Source organism: Canis lupus, chromosome 3 (genome assembly GCF_011100685.1).
Source record: "Canis lupus familiaris isolate Mischka breed German Shepherd chromosome 3, alternate assembly UU_Cfam_GSD_1.0, whole genome shotgun sequence".
NCBI lineage: Eukaryota > Metazoa > Chordata > Mammalia > Carnivora > Canidae > Canis > Canis lupus.
In genome coordinates this window covers 69,249,353-69,274,898 of record NC_049224.1, presented here as the reverse complement: position 1 = coordinate 69,274,898, position 25,546 = coordinate 69,249,353, and the positions used below count along the sequence as shown (strand labels likewise).

Below are 25,546 nucleotides of genomic sequence, written 5' to 3'. Positions count from 1 at the left end.
TTACTTAAACATTGATCAGGTGCTGCATTAAAGGCATGGTATAGATGTGGTTAACATCTGCACCTAGCTCCCTTAAAGCCAACAAGACTACTGTTGATAATGGGATGGGCCTCATTCAATCAGTTGGAGGGTTTAAGAGCAAACACTGAGGTTCCTCTGAGTAAGAAGAAATTCACCTCAAGGTTGCAACATCAACTCCTGCCTAAGTTTCCAATTTGTCAGCATGACCTAAAGATTCCAGGCTTGCACAGCCAATCCTGCAAACATATAAGTCAATTACAGTTGTGTCAACCAATTCCTTCAAAGAAATCTCTTTGGATATGTGATGATAGATAGATGATAGATAGATAGATAGATAGATAGATAGATAGATAGATAGATAGATAGATCCTATTGATTCTGATTCTCTGGAGAGTCCTGCCTAGTGCAGCCACTGAGAACAGTTGATGTGTTACCTGAAGGGCTGTGGAGAGTTTAGAATGGGGAGTGGAGGTGGGAGTTATGAGGATCAGGTGTAGCCCAAGACCAATCACAATATCAGGGGCTTGGTCTTGCCATGCTCTTGCTGTGCTCTTCTGGCATCCCTTAGTCAGTGATTGAGTGTAATGGATGTACTAGAGCCTAGTCATTTCTATACAACCCAGGACTTCTCTAAGGGGTAATCTTGACTCCAGATTCTCTATTGAGTTGGCTGAAACTTTTAGATCTGTATCACTCTGAGACTCTTCTTACTCATTCCCCCCTTCACTGTCATAGTGATTGGTCATCCTCAGTCTGAAAGTTTTCCTTGCTCAGTTTTTCTCCCAGTCCTTTTTCCTTTCACAGACCTTATCCCCTAATAAATCACTGTATTCCTAAATCTGTCCCAGCATCTGCCTCCTGGAGCATCCAGGAGACACCTATCCTTCCATCCTTATCATACACTACCCATTTTTGTGTAAGTCAGCTCAAGTTACTGTCTACTATTTGCAAGGCAAAGAGGTTTGACTTGGGTGTATATTATATTTCTGTGCCCTCATTACATTTCTGAGATCCTGTAACATTCATTTGCCCTTCACTCGTCTTAAATCTGACATGACCTATATCCAATCTTGCAGTCAGTGACTGATTGTCTTATATATGCTGTTAATCATTTATGCTTGCTTCTCTTGCTTTTCTAACTAGGCTGTAAGCAGTGTGTGTGTGTGTGTGTGTGTGTGTGTGTGTATCTAAATTGGAGGGATAAGACTAAATAGAGGAGGTAAGGTCATCCTCATGATACCAGAAAACAGTCTGCACACAGATTTGCAGATGGGCAATTCTGGATTTTTTTAAAGAAAAATTTGAGTAATATCTTCCTTTTAAGAGAGGATTCCCAAGACCTGTTATATAGACAAACTTTATAGACTAAATATTGACATTAGCTACCTAAGAGTAATGTATTTTTAAGTGCAAGAGTTCATGCAAACACACCATATTATCAGAGCCTTATATTTTGGTTTTAGCTTTCAGAGGGAGGACTGCCCACATATTAGGTCATTCAGGCCTGATTTGGGTTTAGGAACTAGTTATATGCATTCCATTCCAGGTTTTATCTCTGTAAACAAAGTTCAGAGCATTAGTGATGTTTCTAGAACAATGCCAGTAGGTCACATGGAGTTTCCACTCAGGAATCACTTCGTCAACATAACATATATTGGTCACCTCCTATGCACTAGGCATTTTTCTGGGTATTGGCTATGAACATGTTATCGAATAGACAGCATCCCTTACCTTCGGGAGATGGGGAGCATATTAAGCCAGTTTTAAAATTAAGTGCATGGTTTCCTTTAGTTAACAAAGGTGTTCAGATTTAGAGTTAATAACTGATTCTGTTACTTACTGTGCTGCATTCTTAGAAAGTAAATTAATTTGTTTGAGCTTCCTTATTCATCTTTAAAATGTGGATTGAAATACCTATTTTCAAGAATGTGGTGAACACAAGATGAGGCAACACTACATAAGGTGCATGATAAAATATCTGGAATGTACAAAACATGCTTTTTCCTAAATTCTTATTTTAGCTTCCATCCTTCACCATCTAATTTGCCAATTAGATCTATGTAAATTATATATTGTATAATTATATGTTATATAAATATATATATACAATAGTATAAATATATATAAAATTGCAGATGGGTCAATTATATGTAATTGGAAATACATAATTTTATATGTGTGTGTATACATAGATATATAGATAGATGATAGATGGATAAATTAATATCTGTATGTATATATGTATATAACTGAATTTGAAGGGATTATATATTATATATAATATATATAACTGCAGATGGATTTACATACACACACACACACACATATATATATACACACACATATATACATATACAACTAGCATTTTCTCTAGAAATCCAGTTTGATGTAATTGTCACAAAAAAGAATTTTCTAGCTGAGAAAATACTTCTTCACATCAAAAAGGAAGCATCTAGATTGTAATTACAGATAAATTAAGAGCATATTCTCTCCTAATTCTGTCAATGTGCTATGGTTGGAAAGGTCTGGAAGAAAGGAAGCAAGATTTGACAACATCTAAACAGGATGATGCTGGATGATAATATGATGCTCCTAGAAGAAATAAATACATTGTTTGTCAGTGTCCCAAACTAAATGAACATTCTGTGGTCATCTGCTTTTTTTTTTTTTTTTTGAAGCAAGCTCTGTACCCAACATGGGGCCTGAACTCAACAACCCTGAGATCAAGAGTCATACGTTCTATCCAATTGAACCAGCCAGCCATCCCATCTGTCTTTAATTTGGGCAAAAATCTAAGTGACCAGGAAGATCTCTCTTACAAGCATAATGGTTTGAGTTTCTGGAGAATTAGCATTGCTACTTGCATTTTCTGAGAACTTGAATAAGTGGACTGGCCTCTCTGAACTGCATGCTCTTTAGTAAGACATGGATCAGATGCCTTCCTTGCATGGGTGTTATGAAGATCCAGTGAGCACTAGAATGGGGTGACCTGAGGGCAAAGACAGGTGCCATCCAGTGCACAGCACTCAGAAGATGTTACTTTCCTTTTTCCCTCCTACTTTCTGTTCCTTTATAGTTCCTTCATGGTTTTGTTCTTCACCTGTTGTATAACCCAATCACCAAAGCCCCATCAGCATAGGATAGCTCAATAAAGTTACGTTTCCATTAACTATGCAAATTAGAGTGGCTTACCCTTCTGTTTGCCCAAGCAACAGAAATTCAACCTTTCATTTCTTCAATTTCCCAGCATGCCTCTTAAAATTGTTTTGGAATTGGTTAGGGTTTTGTGTCCTTCCTGAAAGCTGCTGTTAAGAACATGAATTAACTTGTACCATCTAATATTCATATTTTCAGCCATTAGCCCTGTGGACAATTGCTCCTTTTGCCTTTTGGTGCCAGGGCCTCCATCTTGCAGCTGGTTTTGACAACCTGATACTCCGGATGCCTTCCTTTATGCTCCTGTCTCTTCCAGACCGTGACAGGTCCTTGAGTTATGAGGGAAACACCTCTTCTCTCTGGGTCCAGTTTAATCATTCTGCTTAGGTGCCCTAGGTACACCTGTAATAAGATAAAATTTTAGATTTACACAATTTACCTGTTTCCTCCAAAGATATGTACTCTCAATGCCAGAGTTCTGATCTGGACAGGTTTTGGTACCAGAGGCCCATTGGACAGAGAGCCAGCTCTCACAGCTGACCCAACCCCATAGTCTGCCCTCTGCCTCTTCTCACTGATGATGGTGGTAGGGCTCCTCGTAGGGCCTCCTTGTTCTTTCTGTGCCCTGTTTCAGGGACACTCTAGTCTATCACACCTTTTATTACTTTGAACTTCAAAAGGAAGTGGACAGACTTCTGATAATTTTCCTCCTACCAGGCTCCTCCATCTCTGTAAATATGCTGAATGCACGAGATATGTGCTTTGGATTCTTGTATATTCTTCAGAGAGAGGCTCTAAGACCCACATATTAGTGAATACATTAGATGTTGGGTGAGCACAGCTCTCTTTTGCCTGCTCTGGAGTAGCAAAGTTTTCTTGATCTCAATTCTTCTTAACTTTTAAGACTGTTGTTTGAATGAATGGAAGCCACTAAGCAAATATAGGCTGGAATGATTGTGGACAGATGATGGAAGGTATAGGGATGGAAACTCACAGTGTACTTGGAAGGCAGCGACTATTTCATTGTGTGCAGAAAGTAAGGTGATTAGGGGGTTATTAGCAGATAAGGCTGAAAAAGTACTGAATTCTATAGAACCCAGAAAGACTGGGAATGGTGTGTTAGGGAACTGAGAGTTTATCCTGTGGCTAGAGGGGCCACCACTGGAGATTACTTATAGATTAATTTTAATTATCTATAGCACACAGCAATGAAGCCCACTGAGAGCATCACACAGGCATTCTTAGCACATAAGAAGTTGGAGTCAAAGCCTGTTCTACTGATCACCAGTTCTGTTTGCTGATGTCCTATTCTGCTGACCACTGTGACCTCTGTCTACCACTAGATATTCTGCTACATGTTCACAGAGGTGGATCTATGAAGCAGATCCTGTGCAGACATCTATGCCAGCCTCCTTCATAGCCCAGTCCAGCATCTGGACATCCTAGCTATGAGATTCCCCAGCAAGCTCAGACTCACTCACTCATGCCAAGGCTGGTTAGTGTAGATCATTTGTCTAAAGTCTAATTCTTATAAAACTATGATTCCAGAATGCTCATAGAAGTTCTGCTTCTCTCATTGAACCTAGATATGCACGTATATCATCTTGTATTTATAATACACCTTATGTATTATACTGAATTTTACTATTCATAAAAGATCATTTCCACAGCCTTATGGACTGATATGTTTAGCTACATTTCAAAGACAGAAAGCTTAAGACTCAAAAAGGTGAAGGTGAAGTAAGCAAGTGTCTCGGGTAATCGCAGGTAAACACTTGGTCTCAGAACTCCTGACTACTGATTTTTTTCCAAACACAACCCACTGGAGGAAGGAATTGTCGCTATAGCTATATGAGCTACAGCTATAGGTTCTTCCCCATTTTCCACTAGGCCTCTCTTGTTCTCATAGGCCCTGGGGGATTTGATTTAAGTCATTTCATAAGGAAAAAGTTGATCCTGAAAGTTGACCCTCTGATTCAGATCAGGAAAACCACAGCTGAGCACTTCTTGTAAGCTCTAAGGCATGTGTTCATTGTGGTCAACCACAATTATGTTCTCATAGCTTGGTCACTGAGGAAAGGTCAGGGAGATGGTGGTGGGTGGGCATTGACTGTGGGAGTGGGTTTGCATTAACTGTGTCAGACATAGAAGGGCTGGTCTTTGAGTCAGAATTAGGCTATGCAAGCAGCAAATGCTGTGCACACACACACACACACACACACAGACATCAGTAAGAGTTCAATCAGGAAGGCAGAACCTCAATGAGTATTATGAATCAGAGTTTTATAAAAACTAGACTTTAGACAATGATCTACACTGGCCAGACCTGACATGAATGAGCCAGTGAAAGCTTGCAAGGTCATCTTAGAAGTTAGAAAATCTAGTCACTGGATTGAGACTACAGAGGAAGCTACAACAGAAATCTGTGAAAGGTGATGGCTAAGCATGGTCCTTCTCTGAATTTGCAACAAAGCAACACACACTTATACATTCTCAAGGGTACTATGAAGAGCTCATGCTTTTACTATTGGTTTACCTCCTCTGTTTTGAATATTTGACATTAGATTTTTCTGGACTTAAGAGATAATTTTCCCAGAAACAAGAATAATGAAATTATCACAACAGATGTTTCTTATATTTTAATGGTACTCTAATCTTTCTGAAGCACTTTTACAGTCAGTCCTAACCACAGTGGGGGAGGGAAGTGGGGCTGCAGTACTGGCCTGAATGCTTTTCCTCCTTAGAAGAGGATGAACCAAATTGATAAAATGACTTAGCAAAATTGGGGCTTGGAGGTAGATTCTGCTAAAGGTCTGTCAAGTGAGTAGTTGCTTTCCTGTATCTCTCTTTTTCTTTTTAAAAATGAAACCAAACCAAAGCTAACTCCAAACCAAAACAACTGTGTGTGAACGTATATATGCACATATAAACTATATATATCATGGATACATTATTTGAATTATAAAGCAATGCAACTAGTGTTTATCCTGAATAAGGTAAACCTTGAAAAGTGATTTCAATAAATCAATACTAAGATTTTTAAACTTGGTGTTCATCCATATTAGCTTCTGGAAGATTTTGAATCCCTTAAATTATATGCAAGATATTTTGTACTATGTACAAATATTGGTAATATGTGTACTCAAGAAAGACTTCTGCATAATAGCTAGTTTCTGTTGAATTGCTGGACATTGTTCTCTAATACATGCTGGGTATTAACCCATGTGGCCTTCTGAGGTGGGACAGAGTAAGTCTGAGCACATGATGGCTCTCCTTGCTTTAGACAGTACCTAGTGCTGGAGAGGGGACAGTCCTAGGTCCCCAAAGAATTTAGTCCCTCTGTTACATTTGTGTTTAGCTCCCCTGCTCTGGAATGGGGAGAATGTAATGGAAGATAAGCCCCTCCTCCCCACAGGAACTCCAACTGCCAGACCACTCCTGCTCATCAGAGAAAAAGAAACAACTCCTACTTCTCAGCTGTGAATGCTGGTGAGCTAGAAGAGATACAAGCAGCCCGCCTGCCAAGGGCTCTGAACACAGCCTACATCCCTCCAAGAACTTCTGGCTGAAGAAGAAGTCCTAGAAAAACTTGTGAAGGAATGTTGTACAGGTTTTATGTAGACTATTGCAGTGAAATTGGATATTATGTCATTTGCTTGCCTCACATATATTTCTAGATTTCTTTTTCATGTGATATATCATTTAGTCTTTGCACCAACTTGGTGCAGATGGCAGTTTCTGTCCATTTACAGGTGAGCAAAATGAGACTCAGAGAAGGTAGTTACTTTCCCTGGACCCAGTGGAGAGACGAGGAAAGTGTCCCCTTGGTTTAACAATTGTTTGCAGTAAAGGCTCCACCATTTCCGACAGGCAATGATTTGATTCTGATCTCTTGTTCTCATAATCTTTTATAAGGAAACAATCCCAATTAAAGAGCAGGCATTATCATCTGAGATAATAATGACTTTAGGGAAAAGTAGGAAATGACTTTAATATTGTTTATTAAGTAGATTTACTCCATACTCTGCATAAACATTTATAAACCATTTAGTGTAATACAGGAAAATTCTTCATTTATAAGCAAAAACAGCAGCTATAGAATTTTCTCTATTAAACTCACCTATGTCAAAAAATAATTAAACTTTCCTAAGCTAGCAAAAATAATAGGAGGGGTGCCTGGGTGGCTAAGTTGGTTAAGTGTCTGACTCTTGGTTTTGGCTCAGGTCAAGATCTCAGGGTCATGAGATTGAGTGCTGTGTTGGGTTCCATGCTTATTGTGGAGTCCACTTGAGATTCTCTGTCTCTGTCTCTCTTTCTCTGTATGTCTCTCCCCTCCTCAAATAAATAAATAAATAAATAAATCTTTAAATAAAAAAGAAAAAGTAACAACATATTTAAAGCATTTAACAACACATTTAAAGTATTATTCTATTTAAAGATCTATTTATTTACTTGAGAGAAAGAGAGAGAGAGAGCATGAGCAAGGGGTAGGGTTAGTGGTGGAGGGAGAGGGAAAGGAAAAATCACAAAATCTCAAGCAGACCCCCACCCTGCATGGACCCCCAACTTGGGGTTTGATCTCATGACTCTGAGATCACCAGGTGAACTGAATCAAGAGCCAGATGCTTAACCAACTAAGCCATCTAAATGCCTGTATTTAAAGTATTTATATGTTAGTTTTTATTATCTTCCAACACCTTGAAAATATAATGGAAAAAATGGAATGCATGGGGGTTTGATGGCACCAGTACTGGGTATCTAGTATGTGCCAGTGTTATGGGTTCAGTGTGTGTCCCCAAATTCATATACTGAGGCCCTAACCCTCTATGTGGAGGCCTTTAAGAAATAATTGGGTTGAGATGAGGTCTTGAGAGTGAAGTTCCCACAATGGGATTAGTGCTTTCCTTAGAAGAGGAAGACAGGGAGATGTCTGTCTCCATGTGGTGCACACAGGGGACAGCCATGGGAGTACCCAGTGGCAAGACATGTTTGCAAGCCAGTAAGCAGGCCCTTACCAGAAATGGAATCTTCTGGCACTTTGATCTTGGACTGCTCATCTCCCAGAATTGTGAGAAATAAATGCCTGTTGCTTAAGCTTGTCAGGCTTTCGTGTTTTGTTAGAGCAGCCTGAGCAGACCAAGACAGCGAGGTATCCATCTAAGTACTTCATACGCATCAATTGACAAAGATTCTCTCCTTGTCCGGCTTTAGTTGGGCTTCTCTGAGCCTTCTTCTTGATGAGGTCCCGACCCTAGCCCCTGTCCTTGTGAGGCCCGCACAGCCCAGTCTTAGCAAGATTCCTGCTAAGTCAGCTTGGTGAGAATTCCTTCCAATGATTACTATATGATCACCCTTGATGTCTGATAAAATTTCCCATCCCCTACACCTGGTATCTGATCATGTTGGCTTGCCTTCAGCAGGAGCTCTGTTAAGTTGGTGTAGCCAGAATCCTCCTACCTTCTCTATCTCTTTTTTACTAAAAATAGCCTATACACTAACCCCCTCACTCCTCTCAGGGATTATAAACCTCCACTGTCTTTGCTGTGTTCAGAGTTGAGCCCCATCTCGCTCCTCTACTCTAGTAGTCGTGACATCCATTGAAACAGTCCTAAATAAAATCTTCTTTAACATTTCAGCAGTGTCAAAATATTTTTTTCTTTAAAACAATTTATTTAAATATCTAGCAACATTATGGGGTAGGCATTATTATCCCATTTTATAGAAGAGGAAAATAAGAACAGAAACATCACATAATATTTCAACATTTATTTGGCATATAAGTGATAGTGCCAGGATTTGAATCTAGTTAGTCCAGCCAGCACAAGATTTTATGCCATGCTAGTTATTTTAGCTGGGACTTTTCTCTGACCATACTGTTTATTTTCCTGTCAATTCTTTCTTGCAGCTCATTTTTAGCTTGTTGATATTCATAAGCTTGATCTTTGAATATACTGTTTCTCTCCCTGGACCTTGAGCTGGCTCTTTCCCATTACCTGTATATACCTAGCATTAAGTATGATTCCTGACACATTGGAAATCTTCAACAAGTGTTTGCTCATTTTAATAAAAATGCATCTGGTATCTAAAAATGCATATTATCACTGCACTTGGGACGTATTAAATAACCAAAATAGATCTGTTGAATTGTTAAATTTTATTTTTTATTTTTAGCAGTTTCCAGTTTATCAAAAAACTGAGCAAAGGACATAGACAGCTCCCATATAACCCCCTTCTCACCTCCACTAGTCTCATACTGTTTTTGCACAAAAAGGAAATGGGATAGGAATGGGGAAGAGTCAGGAATACATCTCGATTTGCTCCTGACTCACTAATGTGTGGTAGAGAATATCCTAGAACATTTCTGAGGTCAAGACTGCTATAGAGGAGTTTGTTCATTCCTTTGGCTCACATAAGTAGATGTTTAAGAAACATTTGTTGGATGAATGAACTAGGTGTGAAGAGCAACAGGAAGAAGGGAGACAGAGCCAGCTCCCTGGGAAGGAGGAAAGTTCTGTTAGTTGAGCTCACTTTATTACTTCCCTCCCACGTCCTCCTGCTTTTTAGTGAGACTGCGTGGGGTGTTAGTGCAGGGAGAACTTGAGGTCATGTCATTACAAGACAATTTTCTTCATCAATCAGCAAGAAGGAGCCTCAGACTTAGAGCCAACCTTAGTGAACATGTCAAAAGAAACTCTTAACTGTCCATGAAGACTTGTATTTTTGCAAATGCCCTGCTCTCTGGGGATCTAAATAAGTAAGCAAAAGAGCTGACATAAAAAAATAACTTATTAAATCAGGGTGAAATATAGTAGGTGCCAAGTGAAGTATGCAGAAATTGAGGGGACATAGGATTTCAGAGCAGGGAGGTATCCAGCAGGACTGACAGGGAGGAAGATAGGAGGTAATCCAAATCTTGAGATACAGCATCACTTGGTCAGGACTGCAAATTGCCCTTACAATAGCTGCCTACATCTCAAATCCCTCCAGCTAGATGCTCCTTGAACTTCATAGACACCACATACGTGAGTGGTTCTCAACTGTGGTTATGCATTAGGAGCCTTCATGGGGTTTTAGAAGACCAAAGGATTCTCACGTGAGACCAGCAGAAAGAATAGCTGAGATAGGAGGAAAGTAGTGGGGGGGAGTTTGTGAGAACTGGTGTCAGCAGGTGCAGAGAGGTGAAGAATACCAGTGTGTATGGAGGAAAGAACACTTGTAGGGCAGCAGTAGGAGATGAGACTGGAAAGGGAGCTTAGGGTCAAGTTTTATGCAGTCCTTAATGCAGGCAAACATGTTCCCTTCCTCATGTCATACAAAGGACCCCATTTTTTTAAAACACCAGCTAAATCCCAGGCACAGACCTTTCACTTTAGATTGTTTATTCTCTCAAAGTATTCATTTGTCCAAGCAATCAATATATATTTAGTGCCTATTATGTTCCAGAATTAGCTCTGGAGAACCAAACAGACATGCTCCCTCCTTCAATTTTAGAGAGGAAGATAAAACTAAAATCAAATAAGCAAAAATTCATTAACTCATTAATTTAAAAATTGAATAAGCAAATAAGCATATGTTTTCCACTAGTGGGAAGTGCTATGAATGAATAAGTAGTGTGATGATGGAGAGGTTTTCAGTACCTAAAGCAAACTTTATGCTGTTTCTTAATATACTCTTCTTAAGGCCAAAATCCGAGTTCCCATGACCCTCACAGAGCAAAGCACAGCAGTTACTCTAAAAGAGACTACTCCAAGGATTAAAGAGCGTGCACTCTGGGCTCTAGTTTGACCTGACTTGAACTCATCAGCTGAGAGACGATTTGAGAAGACTCTGTTTCCTTATGGAAAAAGTGGAGAGATCTATCTTGTTTCATAAATTCAATTGTCTGAATATAAAGGCAGGATACAGTTCCTGGTACATAGAGGGTGCTTAAAAATAGCTTCCTTTCTTTTATCTCCTCCACATACCCATCTAAAATCAAGTCCCCCCCTCACCCCCCACCACCCCGCAACGTGTGCATACAACTGAGATCAGGTCTAATATCTTTTAGAAGACAGCTGCAAATATTAGGAACATACAGGAAAGCCCACTAATTTCTGTTTGGCTGCTCCAAAAAGTAACTAACTGCATGTGAGATCATTTGCCTAGTTATATATACCACAGTGGCATCCCCAGGCAATTCATTCTGCAAACTAGCAATTGTATGAATGTGTGACATCTGCTGCCCTGGGTCTGGAGAGGCCATCGATCCCACCAGGAGAGTGGCAATGAAGACAGTGACTCACAGCCTCACTCACCTTAAGGGTGATCCCCAAAGATTCATTTATCATGGAGTGTAATGAACAGTGTTCTCTAAAGTTACACAGGCATGCTTCTGAGTGTAGGGCTCCTGGCAGTGAACTGGTGGAGAACTGATAGGATCTCAAGGAAACCCGACCAGTCAGCCTACACTCATGCTGGCCTGTGTGTTTCTGAGAGGTGAGGATTGACTCCTTTGGAAAATGAGGGATGCGCCCATAATGAAATAGGTATGCATTAGGATGCCGCTATCGAAGCATCCTTAAGATTGTGTTTTTCTTCCTACAAAGGAAGTAAAGATAGATGAGAGTGAATGAATTTGACAAGAATGCTACCTTTTCTTTTCTTTTCTTTTTTTTTTAATTTTTATTTATTTATGATAGTCACAGAGAGAGAGAGAGAGAGGCAGAGACACAGGCAGAGGGAGAAGCAGGCTCCATGCACCGGGAGCCCGACGTGGGATTCGATCCCGGGTCTCCAGGATTGCGCCCTGGGCCAAAGGCAGGTGCTAAACCGCTGCGCCACCCAGGGATCCCAGAACGCTACCTTTTCTTAATTAACCACTATTGTTTTATGAATTTTTAGAAATACATTTTTTCAAAAGCCAACTCAGTGACAATATCCATTGTCGATATCCTGATGTGAAACTTGAAACTGTTCTGTAATGCTACAAGATGCCACCATTATGGATGACTGGCTGAAGGGTTCCCAGGATCTCTGTGATAATCTCACCACTGCATGTGATGCAGTGATTATCTCAAGATAAGAAATTTAGTTTTAAAAAAAAGTAACTTAGGAGGACATATTAACCAGATACAATGTGAGGACTTTGGATCTTGATTCAAACACAAACTGTAGAAGGATATATTTGAATCAACGAGGAAAACAGAGACTGGGACATCTGCTATCAGGAATATTGTTTATTTTGTGAGAGCTAATAATGACATAGTGGTAATGTTTTCTTAAAAGCCCTTATCTGGTAGATATGCATATCAAATTATTTATAGATTAAAAAGACATTATATCTGGAATTTGACTTAAAGGACTTAACGAAGAAGTGTAGGGGCAGAGAGATGAAATGAGCTTGATAAAGTGTTGATAATTGAAATAGCTGGGTGATATGGGTACACGGCAATTCATTGTATTTTCCTCTTTGCTTTTGTATATGTTTTAAAGTTCTATGATTTAAAAAGTTAAGAAAAACTAACAAAAAAGCTGTCAGTTCAGGGCCAAATACAGTGCATGGCTAAAGTCAGCTAAAAAGGCTGAGAGCAAGTTTGGCTGGCTGGGCACTCTGGGTGAAGCCAAGAGGTGATTGGCCATCCAGAGTCTACATAGGAGCTGTTTCCAGAATGTGACAAATGGGAGTCAAGTTGAGTGACAGCAAATGGCAGCCATTCTAATGTTGACACCCAAAGATCTTGGGTAGGACAGGTAGGACCCTAATATCTATTAGGGTAGACTCCTCATCCAATTTGGTTATTTCTGATCACAAGGACTAGTACCACGCCTGGTCCAAAGCTAGTACTCAAAAGCTTTCTATTGAATGAATACATGGAAAGGGACCATTTTTAAGTATGCAGAAGGGAATAAAAGCTGGAAAGGAAAGCCATGGATGTCTTTGGGTGGTTCAGAACATTTCCAGCAACAAACTCTAAGTAGGAGAAAACAGGTTATCAGGAAGTGAGTTCCCTCCTTTCCTATCCATAAGGTGGAAGCTATAGCACTCAGCCCACAGTTTTCTTGTGAGCACTAAATGGGTACTAATAGCTTCTCCAGGGATCTTATTAAGTGTCTTTAACCCCATCTCTCTTATTTTTGACCCTGGACAAGTTCTTTACTTTCTCTCTTCACACTTTACTGTCCTCATGTGTAGAAAGTGCCTGCCCCAGAAGGTGCTTTAAGGTTAGGTATTTCATGCCAAGCACTTGACATTGCACTTGACACTTATTAAGTTCTCTGCAAGAATGGATGAAATCATCATCATATCATCATCATCATCATCATAATCATAATCATAATCATCATCAATCATGGTCATGGTCATCATCAATAGTACAATGGCTAACACTAGAGGAGTCCACAAAGACCAATTCCCTTTTATGTCTCACTCAGAGTAATATAGTGAGGTTTCTGTTTCCCAGAATAAAACACTGGGTTTCAGAAGAACTGAGGAAATCCTCATCACATGCTTAGCCCTTCATTAGGTACATAGTATTTTTGAAAGCAAACAAATAATCAAACCCAACCTTGCTAGCAGCGATCGATGCTTCCAATCTCAAATCCAATGCTCTACCCCTTATGGTGTATCCTGGATTTTCTGAAATTATTCCAACTTCAAATGTATTTGTCAGATGTGTTCTTTGCTAAAATCTGGCTAGAGTATTCACAATTTTCAGGATTCCAGTGGCTAAGTCACTTCAGGTTTAAACTGCAGTGGACCTTGGAGGAAAGGAAGGAAATGGATTTGCTTTTTTTTTTCTTTTTTGAAAATAGGTTTTATTCCTGTCTAACCCATCAAAGGGAAAGCGCGTATACATATGCACACATGTGAATAACACACATAAATTCATATGCTCTCACATACACACATATTACACATGTACACATACGGTAGAAGAACAATAGTGGAAGGGCTGGCCCCCTTGTCAATTTGGCAAACAGACTCAGAGGATGAGATGAGAAGAAAGTAGGCAGAAAGCACATGAGCTTGTAGGAAGTCTCTCCTCAACCATTTCATTTCTTGGCTAATAATAGGAATGCTGGCTTACAGGCAATTTTTGCCCCCCTGGGATGGCAAAGACCACTCTCTGTAGTTGTTCTGAAACATACTGGTTATATTGGCTGAAGGGATCTTGTTACACTTTCTGAAAGTACTGGCCCAAATGTCTGCAAACTCAGGGTAGCTAAGAAAGGGGCTCAGATCAGGAGGTGCCAAGAGTCCACATAGATCATACTATATATGGAGTCTGCATCTGGAGGAGGGCAGGGCTGATGGAATTGGTATCGGGAGACTTGGGGGTCTGTCTTTAACTAGCTCTGTGGGTTTGAGCAAATTACTGCCAGCCTCCATTCTAAAAAGAAATTTTCTTATTTAGTAATTCTTGAAAAGAGCTTAGTATATTTCTGGGCACATAGCAAAAAATTCAATAAATGTTGGCTCTTGTGATTGTGTACACAGTACTGTTCTAAGTTATTGAGGGCTCACAGTCTTCAAGGAAAAAGGGTCATTGAATATATAAACAAGAACAAATATGGCCAGAGATATACATACAAGGCACAAAGGAAGCAATGTAAGGAAAGATTTGATCTTTCTTTGGGGAAGTGGGAGAGATGTAAGGGAGGGTTTCTCAGGGGTATACGCTTAACTACAGAAAAATCAATAAGGGCTTAGCAGTGAAGGCTTGGGCACTCCAGAGAGAAGAAAGGGCCCATTCAAAGACTAGAAGTTTGAAATGATCTGGTCCCTTTGGGGACATCAATGGTATCATGCCAGAGGGAAATGGGCAGGATATAATGCCAGCAAGAATCAGAGCCTAGTTATGATCTCCAACATTCCAACCTTTACAATCCATGTGGCTCTAAAACTCCCCACTTGCACTTCTATTGGTTACATTGTTAACTGGTCAGCCCCTGCCCCCTGCCCAATGGAGCTCCTTCATTCAGAAAGACCCTCCTCCCCTTCTATGTCTATAGCCAGTGTCCCTCAAATAGCTTTCATGCTAGCTCTCTAAACCCTTGCTTTCAAGATGCCTGGGTGGCTCAGTGGTTGAGAGTGTGCCTTTGGCTCAGATTGTGATCCTGGGATCCTTGGATTGAGTCCTGCATCAAGCTCTCTGCAGGGAGCCTGCTTCTTCTTCTGCTTATGTTTCTGCCTCTCTCTGTGTGTCTCACATGAATAAATAAGTAAAATCTTAAAAAAATCAATAGGCCAAAGTGAATTGTATTCCATATACAGAGTTTGAAGATGTAAACCTAAAACCTAAATTTTAAAATAGTCAAACACATACGCACACACACACACACACACACACACACACACACCATAAAACACCTAGGAAAAAGTCCAATGAACTTTATGCAAGCCCATTATGATGAAAATTACAAAAATATTTCAGGAGATATTGAAGACCCAACACAATGGAAGAGAAACTCAATATTATAAAGATGTCGAACATCTCCCCAAATTGAATTACTGATGTAATGCAATTCCAATGAAAATGTCAATAGGGTATTTCATAGGACTTGACAGGTCAAAACCTAAAATATAATTGGAAGTGCTAAAGTCAATAATAGTCAAGAAGAAGAAGAAAAACGGGTTGCATGGTCTTTCCTTTGCAGAAATCATGAATTATTGTCAAGTCCAAGTAATTAAATCACAGCTCTACTAGGCATAGGCAAGTTGACAATGATGAGATTAGAGTGCCCACAAATATGGCACCTGATTTATGGGAAAACTCATGTTGCAAATCAGTGGGGAAAGGAGACTTTTCAAAAAATGGTGCTGGGAGTCTGGGTTATCAATGGGTAGTGGTGGGGGTGAGGATTAAATTGAACTCCTAAATCACTTATATACCAAAATCAATTCCAAATGGATTAAAGACTTGACTATGAAAGACAAAACTATAAAACTTTTATCATAGGAGCAAATCTTCAAGCTTCTCAGGCAGGGAAGGACTTCCCAAACAAGGCACCAAATGTGCAAACATAAAGGCAATGACAGTGACAGAGGGCCACCTGGGGACTCCATGGACTACATCACTCCCCAGGCAAGTCTGTGGTGCCCAGGAGACAGTCTGAGGAAAATGGTCTTTGGGAGGCATATAAGTGGAATCCCATACAGGGTGATCATGAAAGCTATTAAGTTTGTGTTATAAAGCAATTAATCAACACTTATAAATGATTACATGCAGAAATCGTTTAATGGTTTGCACAGACATTAAAAGAGTGTGTTTCAGTTATGTAAGATTAGAAAGAACATTATGTCTGAGCCTACAAATAATAACAAAATTAACTCTGATTTTTTTATAAACTACTGCAGTAGCCCTCACACCACTGACCCATCTCGGATATATGTTAAATTTGCCAATTATTCCATCAACAGTGATCTTTCCATATTTATGTTCAGTACCCACAACAGCCAGATTTGTTGATCTTTGCTCATTACTTGACATTACATTTTCTATTAATCTTAATTTTGAAAACTTTCTTGCACAGACAATAATAGACATACACAAAAAAGTCTTAAAGGTGAGGTTAAATTTGGAAGAAATTTGTTAAGTAATAAATTCTCAAAATTGCAATACTATCTCTCTAGGGATTGCCTGTAACGACTTTCAAATGTTTCTGCAGTCAAAATTTTCCTCTGAAATAATGTCACCTGACAATTTATTATAAATTTTGGTACATTTAGTAAAGACTTTCAAAGATGTTCTTCTGAAAATATCAGAGAAATGACTGAATGTTACAAGACATTGCGATAACTTCATCCACTGCTTATTAAGAATGTCAGGTCTTAATGAAAATGATGCAGGCACTCAAACACTGTTTAGATTTCTTTTGGTAATATAAGACCAGCATCTTGTTATTTCTCTTCACATTTTTCTTTGAAATTCAACTCTTTTTTCTATGTGAATGTCCATAACTTACGATTGTTTTCTACTCTGATTAACTTCATCTAAAACTTCACACCTATAGGACAAAATAACTCAGAAAAGAAAAATCTTATATAGCTGTGATTTGACTATTGCAAATCTACTGTTAAAATACAGGAATGTTTATTAAGCCACAGGATTTAGAGGAACAAGTCTGACCCAACACAAGCTTAAAGCATTTCAGAACATTAAGAACTTATTCTCTAAACAAATGCATATAGCTGAGTTTGTGTTTTGAGTGGCTCACTGTGCTAATGGGAGTTCTCCATAACCCCCATATAAATTTATTTTAAATTTATCAAAGTATCACTAATAAAAATATCCTAATTTGAAATTTACATATACATTGTTAAAAACCAGCAGTAAACAAAGTATTTATTTAGAATTGAGAAAAACAGAAGATTTTTTCAAGGAGGAGTATTTCATCATAGAACTTGTAGAGTTGCTGGCATTTGGTGATACAAAGAAGCATATGGACCTTCAGTTGCTTTTATTAGTATAAGTTCCGTATACACAATACATTGCTTTATTTTTTGTCCCTTGATGGACCAGTCCTACTGCCCACTCTTGGTTCACCAGTCTATATAAAATAAAACAAAATAACTTTGAGAGATATAGTTAACTATATACTGAATTTTTAGCTGGTATTTATATGCTGAATTCAAGGTAGGTCATGAATCTTTCAATTGAAGTTCTGTTTTGTGCAATTCTTCACTTCTAGTGAGGCTGAACTAAAAGCAGAATGTCAACTTTGCCACCTCAAAATTCCAAAAGGAAGAAAAAGTCCAAAATCAAATATAACATCCATGATAAACCATTTTATCATTCAGAATATGAGTAGCAAGGAAAGAAGAAAGTGGTTTGTTTTTTGTTTTTTGTTTTTGGTTTTTGGTTTTGCGTTGTGTTGTTTTGTTTTGTTGTTGTTTTAAAGACATAACCACAAGGACCTTGCACCTCCACAGGCTTCAATGGAAGGCTTTCATGTCCTCAGTGCAGCCCTGGGGCTCCGGGGATTCCCACAGGGAAAGGTTGCTTTTGTACTCTTCACCCTCAGATTTTTTGCTTTTACTCTATGCTTCTGACCTCTGCAAATTCTTTACTTTCTAGCCAACTGAGAGAGTGATTAAAATGATCTTCAAAATATTTTCTGTCTTAGTTGGCTTTTAAACTGTTTGCATTTGAAGAATTGTTCAGGGTATCTACTCAGCCAGCCCCCTGAACATTGATGCCTTCCAAAGAATGTGGTTTTGTTTAATTTTATTTTGTTTTGTTTCTTCCCTTTGTCCAGCATGACTCTCTGAAGCCCCTGACTGGGTCTTGCCACCTTGGTTTATGCTCTCATAGTTCTGTGTACTCTCCCTTTCATAACTGGGTTTCCTAATACTTGTCTCTGTCCTCAACAAAGGGTAAGCTTCCTGAAGATCCTCTGTGCTATTCCTTGTTATAGCCTCGAAAGCTTTTCCCAAGGTAGGTGCTCCTTCCTTTCTTTTCCTATCCCTCTTTCCATTCTAATCCTTCTTTTTTTTATCCATTTCTCCAACTCAGACTTATTAGAGGCTCATCATGTGCTTGATCTCTTTGAATATCTATTTAAAATACAATTTCCTAAGTGTTATGATAGGAGAATTAGAGGGTGATAAGGGTGGGGGGGTCATACATAACCAAGACTTGAGAAATTGAGAGAAGGCCCCCACCAAAAAAAATGTAAAAGTGACCCACAGCAATTTTTCACACGTACACACTCCTTTTGCTACCTACCTCCCTTCTCTATCTCATTGTCTCCCTCACACTTCCTGGAATCATCTCCCGAAGAATCAACCTGTACCAACCCCTTGCCTCTGACTCTGCTTTCAAAGGAAGCCAAACAGGGACATCATACCAGTCTTCCTCCATCTTTCTCCATACTTCAATTTTTAGTTTCATAGCCTACTGATAACTACATCATTTTCATCAAGTTTTTCAAATTAAATTCCTCAGGAAGAATCTTATTTTCCCTGATTCTCTTTCCTAGACCAGACCTCTTTCAATAACTGGAAGCCTACAAATTGGCTGCTTGGGGTGAGGTACATGTGCCCATCTCAGTACAATACACTGTGGCTGGCTGTGTAGGGCACAGAAGGTCACCCTTGGTGGGCTCTACTGGCAAAGCAATGGCTTCAGAGTCTGGAAGACGCTCGGAAAATGCATGAATTGAATTGTCTCAATGGTGCTGCATAGGAGGTGCTATCGTTCCCACTATCAGATGGGAAAACTGAGATTTAGAGACATTAAGTGACCAGGTAAGATTTCACCCACATTAAGGTGATGTATGGGCTTATATCCAGAACTTTCTAATGCTAGCATTCTTTTCATTACACTATAATGCATTTTCAACATGAACAGTAGGGAGTCAGTAGGTTACGTATAGAACCAATATGCCCTTTTTATTTATTTATTTATTATTTATTATTTATTTATTTATTTATTTATTTATTTATTTATTTATTTTTTGCCCTTTTTATTTAATAACAATATATAAAATAGAAAACTATTTCCTGAAATGGGCTTATGCCTATCTTTTACCTTTTTCATTTTGTGGGCATATCCATAAGAGAAAAGTCAAAAGAGGCAAGCAATAAATTATACCTTTGCAGTGGAACTAGCAAGCTTGGGTTTTAAGTGGTGGGACAGGGATGGTTTAGCTTAAGGTCAAAATCTCACAGGTAATCAGTAGCATAATTGGGACCTTAACAGCAGACATTATAGTTGAAAGAGCCTGTAAATCTAAGGCCTCTCTTACTCAGAAGGGACATCTCACCATCTCACTACATCAGTAAGGAAGCTCATAAGAAAAATTATGCCTATGAAGCTCACTGTTGACCAAATATACTTTTTTTTTTGCTATGTGAAGCAATGACACTTCAAAAATGCACACAGTACCTGGCAGTATATTCTTGTTTCAAGTGGAAAAGGATTGCATGGCCTCGGTGTAATAACAGACCCCAGGGTGGGTAGATGAAACTTCAGAGCTCTCTAGAGTCAGAATCAAAAAGCATCATCAAGACTCAGTTCTTCTATCCCTTCTCTCTGCCTTTGATTGGTAAAATTTTAGTCTCTGCCAGAGTGAAATAGACATTTCAGACTGTACCCACCCACTTTTCATATCCACAGGATCAGAACAAAAGTCTATTTCCTGGGATACTCAGCACAAATCTCAGGGGATCCCATTCACTCTGACGTGATGACTTGATCATCTTTGAACCAATCACTATGGCTAAAGAAACGGGGTTTCCTGATTGGCTGAGCTTGATTCCTGGTTTGTGTATAATGTTCGCTTTACCTGAAGCACTGCAATGGAGCCTGATAGGGGATTGGAACCCCTAACAAAATCAAGGTCCTTTTATCACAAGAGAAAGTTAACTCTGGGTGACCTGAATACACGTGCATGTGCACACACACACACACACACACACAGGACAAACACCCCTACACACCCTACATTATCCTGATGAAGAAAACAACTGATGCTAATGTTCTAGGATACAAATATGTTCAGAAATTTGTTGGACTTTAGCTATCTTCAGATATTAAAAATAATTAACGGGCTGACCGATTTCACAGATGGAATTTAAAAAGCCAAGAGTTCAAACAAACAAGGCAAATCTAGATTGTTTTTTATGCTGATCTGACAAACTCTTACTCCTTCTCAACCCCAGCTTATTTGTTCCCTCCTCTGTGAAGTGTCTCCTCACTCTCCAGTCAAGGTCCTTTCCTTTCATAATTATAGTGGTCATTTATTGCACCATAAAGAGGGTCATTACCTAACAATAAAAGTGTCAACAGGAAGATATAACAATTGTAAATATATACACACCCAACATTAGAGCACCTAAATATAGAAAGCGAATATTGACAGATTTGAAGAAAGAAATTGATAGCAATACAATAATAATAGGAGACTTCAAATACTCCGCTTTCAATAATGGATGGAACACCTGTACAGAAAATTAATAAAGAAAGGGTGACCTTGAACAACACTGTAGATAGATGGACCTAATAGGCATATACAGAATGTTCTAACCCACAGCAGAACACACATTGTTCCCAAGGGCACATGGAACATTCTTTAGGATAGATCACGTGTTAGGCCACAAAACAAGTCTTAACAAATTTAAGAAGATCAAAATCATACCAAGTACCTTTTTCAATCACAGTGTAATAAAATTGAAAATCACTAACAGTAAGAATATGGTAAAATTCACATTCTTGAACAGCCAGTGGGTCAAAGAGGACAATATTTAAAAAGGAATTTTAAAAATATCTCAAAACAAATAAAAAGCACAACATACCAAAACTTATAGGATTCAGGGAAAATAGTATTAAGAGGGAAGTTTATGGTAATAAACATGTATATTTAAAAATGAGAAATCTTACATAAACAACCCAACTTTACACATCAGTGAACCAGAAAAAAAGGACCAAGATGAACAGAAGAAAGGAAATAACAAATGTCAGAGCATAAATAAATGAAATAAAGAATAGAAAAACAATAGAAAAAAATCAGCAAAACTAAGATTTGGATTCCTGAAAAGATAAACAAACTCAACAAACTCTTAGCCAATATTCCATACATACACCATCCCTGCTCTTCATCTACTGATTCCCAAATCATCACACTCGCCTAGGGCTGGACCTGAATGAAGTCTGCACGCTCACGTTTACACGCTCATGTTTAATGAGTGAACTGAATGAAGCATGATACCCACCAGAGTACTGACATGTCTTAAGTGTTCAATGTGCCAAATATCTTGAGCACAGATTTCCCTGGACCAAAAAGTCCTCACCATTTACTGGTGCCAATCTAATTATATTTTTTTTATTTGGCATGCAATAATGCAATCAATGTATCCACAGCCAAACTTTGGACATCTTGTTTACTTACCTAGAACTGTCTCTATCTCCTTAGGCAAAGAGTACAGTTCTGGGAGATTCTCCTTATTGAAGTGCATGGGCTATAGCACATACTTTATTATGATTTATTTTGGCTTCAAAGACCCATTTGTGGCTTATTTCTCACTTCACTGAGGTTGCTGATGAATGCGTACAGGATAACACTAAGCCCAGGATTTCCAATCTGAGGTCACACATATAGCGAAATGCTGAAAAAACACAGCCATTGTCACCACACAGATCCAGGGGTGAGTCCTGACATTTCTATACATGAGTAAATGCACACAGCTTTTGCGCCCCTGGGATTGTTACTTGTCATCCCTGAGCTCCAATTTATTTATGTGTAAAGAAAGGAAAATAATCATACCTAAGTCGTAGTGAAAATTAGAAAACAACATTCCTAAAACTCCTACCCGATGTTTCATGAAAGTCACCTTTTATTTCAATTTTTTCAGCATTTATTGGTACTTTGTCATATGCCAAACACCCTGCCAAGTGTTGTAAGGAAACAAGGGTGAACAAGATACTGCATTCTCTTAAAGAACTTTCAGCTTTGTGGAGAATAAAATGTATGTGAAGGGAGGGAGGAGGGATAGAGGAAGGAAAGAAGGAAGGAGGGAAAGGAGAGGAAGAAGGGAATGAAGTGAGGAAGGAAGGAGGAAGGAAGAAGGGAGAGAACAAAGGTGGGAGGAAGAGAAGGGAGGAAAGAGGGAGAGAGGGGAGGAAGGAGGGAGGAAGGAAAGAAGGAAGGAAGGAAAGAAGGAAGGAAGGAAGGAAGGAAGGAAGGAAGGAAGGAAGGAAGGAAGGAAGGAAGGAAGGAAGGGAGAAAAGAGGGACATACAACACAAACAACATAAAATAAACTTGAGGAAGAGTAGCATGGAACTTTTCTTAGGCTAAACTGAGAACTTGATTTATACTCCTTTTGCAAGCTTTTTACTTCCCTTCCTCATGTTTAAACTACAAATCCAGGTGCCTGGGTGGTTCAGTTGGTAAGTGTCTGCCTTTGGCTCAGGTCATGATGCTGGTGTCCTGGGATCGAGCTCAGCATTGGGCTCCCTGCTCAGCGGGGAATCTGCTTCTCCCTCTCCCTGCTGCTCTGCCCACTTATGCGTTCTCTCTCTCCTCTCTCTCTCTCTCTCTCTGTCAAATGAATAAATAAAATCTTTAAAAAATAAAATACAAATCAAGCTTTTGATCTTGGCCTGTGTATCTGCCCCCCTTCCCCCTGCTAGCCTTCTTGCCAGTCTCTTACAATATCCTAAGCCCTCCTTTCCACAGTTGACACTGTTGCATCCTGACTTTGTTCACACCATTCCAATTCCTGGGAACTCCTTCCCATTCCTCTTCGCCAGGTGAGAAGTTCACCCTGTGTGCCAAGATTCTCAGCTCAGACGCCATCTCCTCTACCCATTCCAAAATGAATCCTGGGGTCCTGCTCTGCTCCCAGGGCACCTTAGATAGAATCCAGAGCCAGCACTTGATTTTGTCGATATACATTACCATGTTTATCTATGCGACTGGATTATTGAAGACCTTCCAGAGCAGTGTCTGTGGCGTGTTCACTTTCGGGAGCCTGGAGTCCAGCATACGGCCCGGCGTGGGATTGGTCCCAATGGAATCTCTATGGTGCCGAGCTTTTCTACTGGAAGTTTCTCTGGTTGTCTGATTTCAATCAAGTCCCAGATTTTGCCCAGACTCTGGTGACGGTGCAGAGCTTGCTACTCACTTTCAAGGGTGGACGTTGGCTTCTGTTATCTTCACAAGAGAGACCAAGCTCTGGGAATTGGGTCACACTCAAACAGCAGAGGAGGAAACCAACATATTAAAGTATTCATTTGTTTGGAGAAAGCGTGTGGCCAATATTTTCAGCAGCCAGGTTGGAGAGTCTCCTTGGGACAGTGAACTAAGAGCCGTGGCAGCTTGCTTGGAAGACAGTAAAGGAAAATGTCATTAATTAATGACATCCTTTTTCCACCAGCGGAAGTGTGGCATTTGGAGTCAGACAGATGGGAATTTAATTTTTATCTCAAACTCCACCTGTGTGACCTTGAAAAAGTTACTTAAATTTTCTAAACCTCAGTATTATCATCATCTATAAAAAATGAATAATTGTACCTTCCCAAGAGAGCTGTTGTGCTGAGTAGTAGACAGGAAAGAGGACAGCATGCACAGTGTCTATCGTAGGCAGTATTTGGAATGTGGTCTCTAACACACACAGGCTCCTTTGCCCAAAGGCAGCAGGTGTTACTGAGACAGACTTTCTCATGACACTGAATGACTTGAGTTAGTCTCGGCATCTGCGCTGGAATCACAGATTCTGTGAAATCTAGCTTCCTTCTTTTCAAAACTCCATCACTTTCCAAACAAAACTTCACTGCCCCCCTTGGTACTTCTCAAAATAGTCGACTGCGTGATTTGCATCGGGGCTTCTAGAGGTTGGCAGGACCCCGACGTAGTCTGAGTCATAATTTCAAGGAGTTTATTTCTGGAAAGTTCTTAGCAAATGGCTCACCCCAGGCTGCAGTGAGAGTTCTAAAAATATCTACTTTGATGATGATGCTTGATTTTCTATCCTTGCCATTAATATTAACGGTTTCTATAATGTCTCCAAACTTCTTCCTTTACATGGCCTTTAAAGCTCTCCACAGTCCCATCCTAGGCCTTTGAATCACTTCTCTCTCTGCCTGGAGCTCTAGAACTCACTCAGTGTAACCTCTCTGAAAGAGACCACAAGTTTGAGACCCCTCCACAGACCCTCCCCAGGATTGCACAGGTCACGGGGCCAGGGTGCTTGTTCTACACATCACACATCCACTTTCTATCACTTCGCAGTTGTAAATCCCAAAATATACAGTTACTTTTTTGTGATTTCTGGATTGAAAGGAGGTAATCCAAGTTTATACAGAGAAGGCCTGTGCCTGTTTCCTGGCCCATGATTTCTGGCAGGCATGAACCGAATACCTCTAATCTGGGTCACCAAAGGCAAGTTACTTCTCATAGTTTTCTCATCTATAAAATGGGACCAAAAATCCCTCCCTCACAGGATTGCTGTCAGAATAAATGAAATAAGAAGCAAACAAAAAATAAACCCAAACACCCCCACACAGAGTAGGTGTTTTGCCCATGATAGTGAGTCACTTCAAAGTTCCAACCTAATTGCACCTTCTAAATGCCCTGCCATACTGACCGACATGAAAACCAGCGTGTGTCTACACGTGTGTGTATGAGCACCTACCAGCAGAGAGGCTGGAATATACAGGTAATTGAATGTGGTGCAAAGGAGTTAGGAGACTTCAAATATAAATCTGGACTGTTCCAATGTTACTCCTCTCAGCTCAGCCTCACTGCTAACAGGTCCTTTGTGGGCCAGGTCTTCCTTCCCCAGGTTTGATCAGAGCCACTCCAGACATTGTCACCAACATGGGGTAAAATTAATAATAATAAAAAGAATTCCAACTTAGTTGACTTAATCATGTTGATACCTACAG

General features: G+C 39.6%; 1 long non-coding RNA gene across 3 annotated transcripts in view; it reads right to left on the bottom strand.

Moving 5' to 3' along the window:
• Positions 1-25,546, bottom strand: part of LOC102151487 — a 63,421-nt gene that overhangs the window by 17,503 nt on the left and 20,372 nt on the right. Inside the window, exon 2 of one of the 3 annotated variants that reach the window (XR_005357242.1) lies at positions 3,214-3,579. The exons of the other annotated variants lie outside the window; for them this stretch is intronic. This is a non-coding gene — a long non-coding RNA (uncharacterized LOC102151487). The remainder of the gene's footprint in view (positions 1-3,213; positions 3,580-25,546) is intronic. 3 annotated transcript variants of the gene reach the window in all.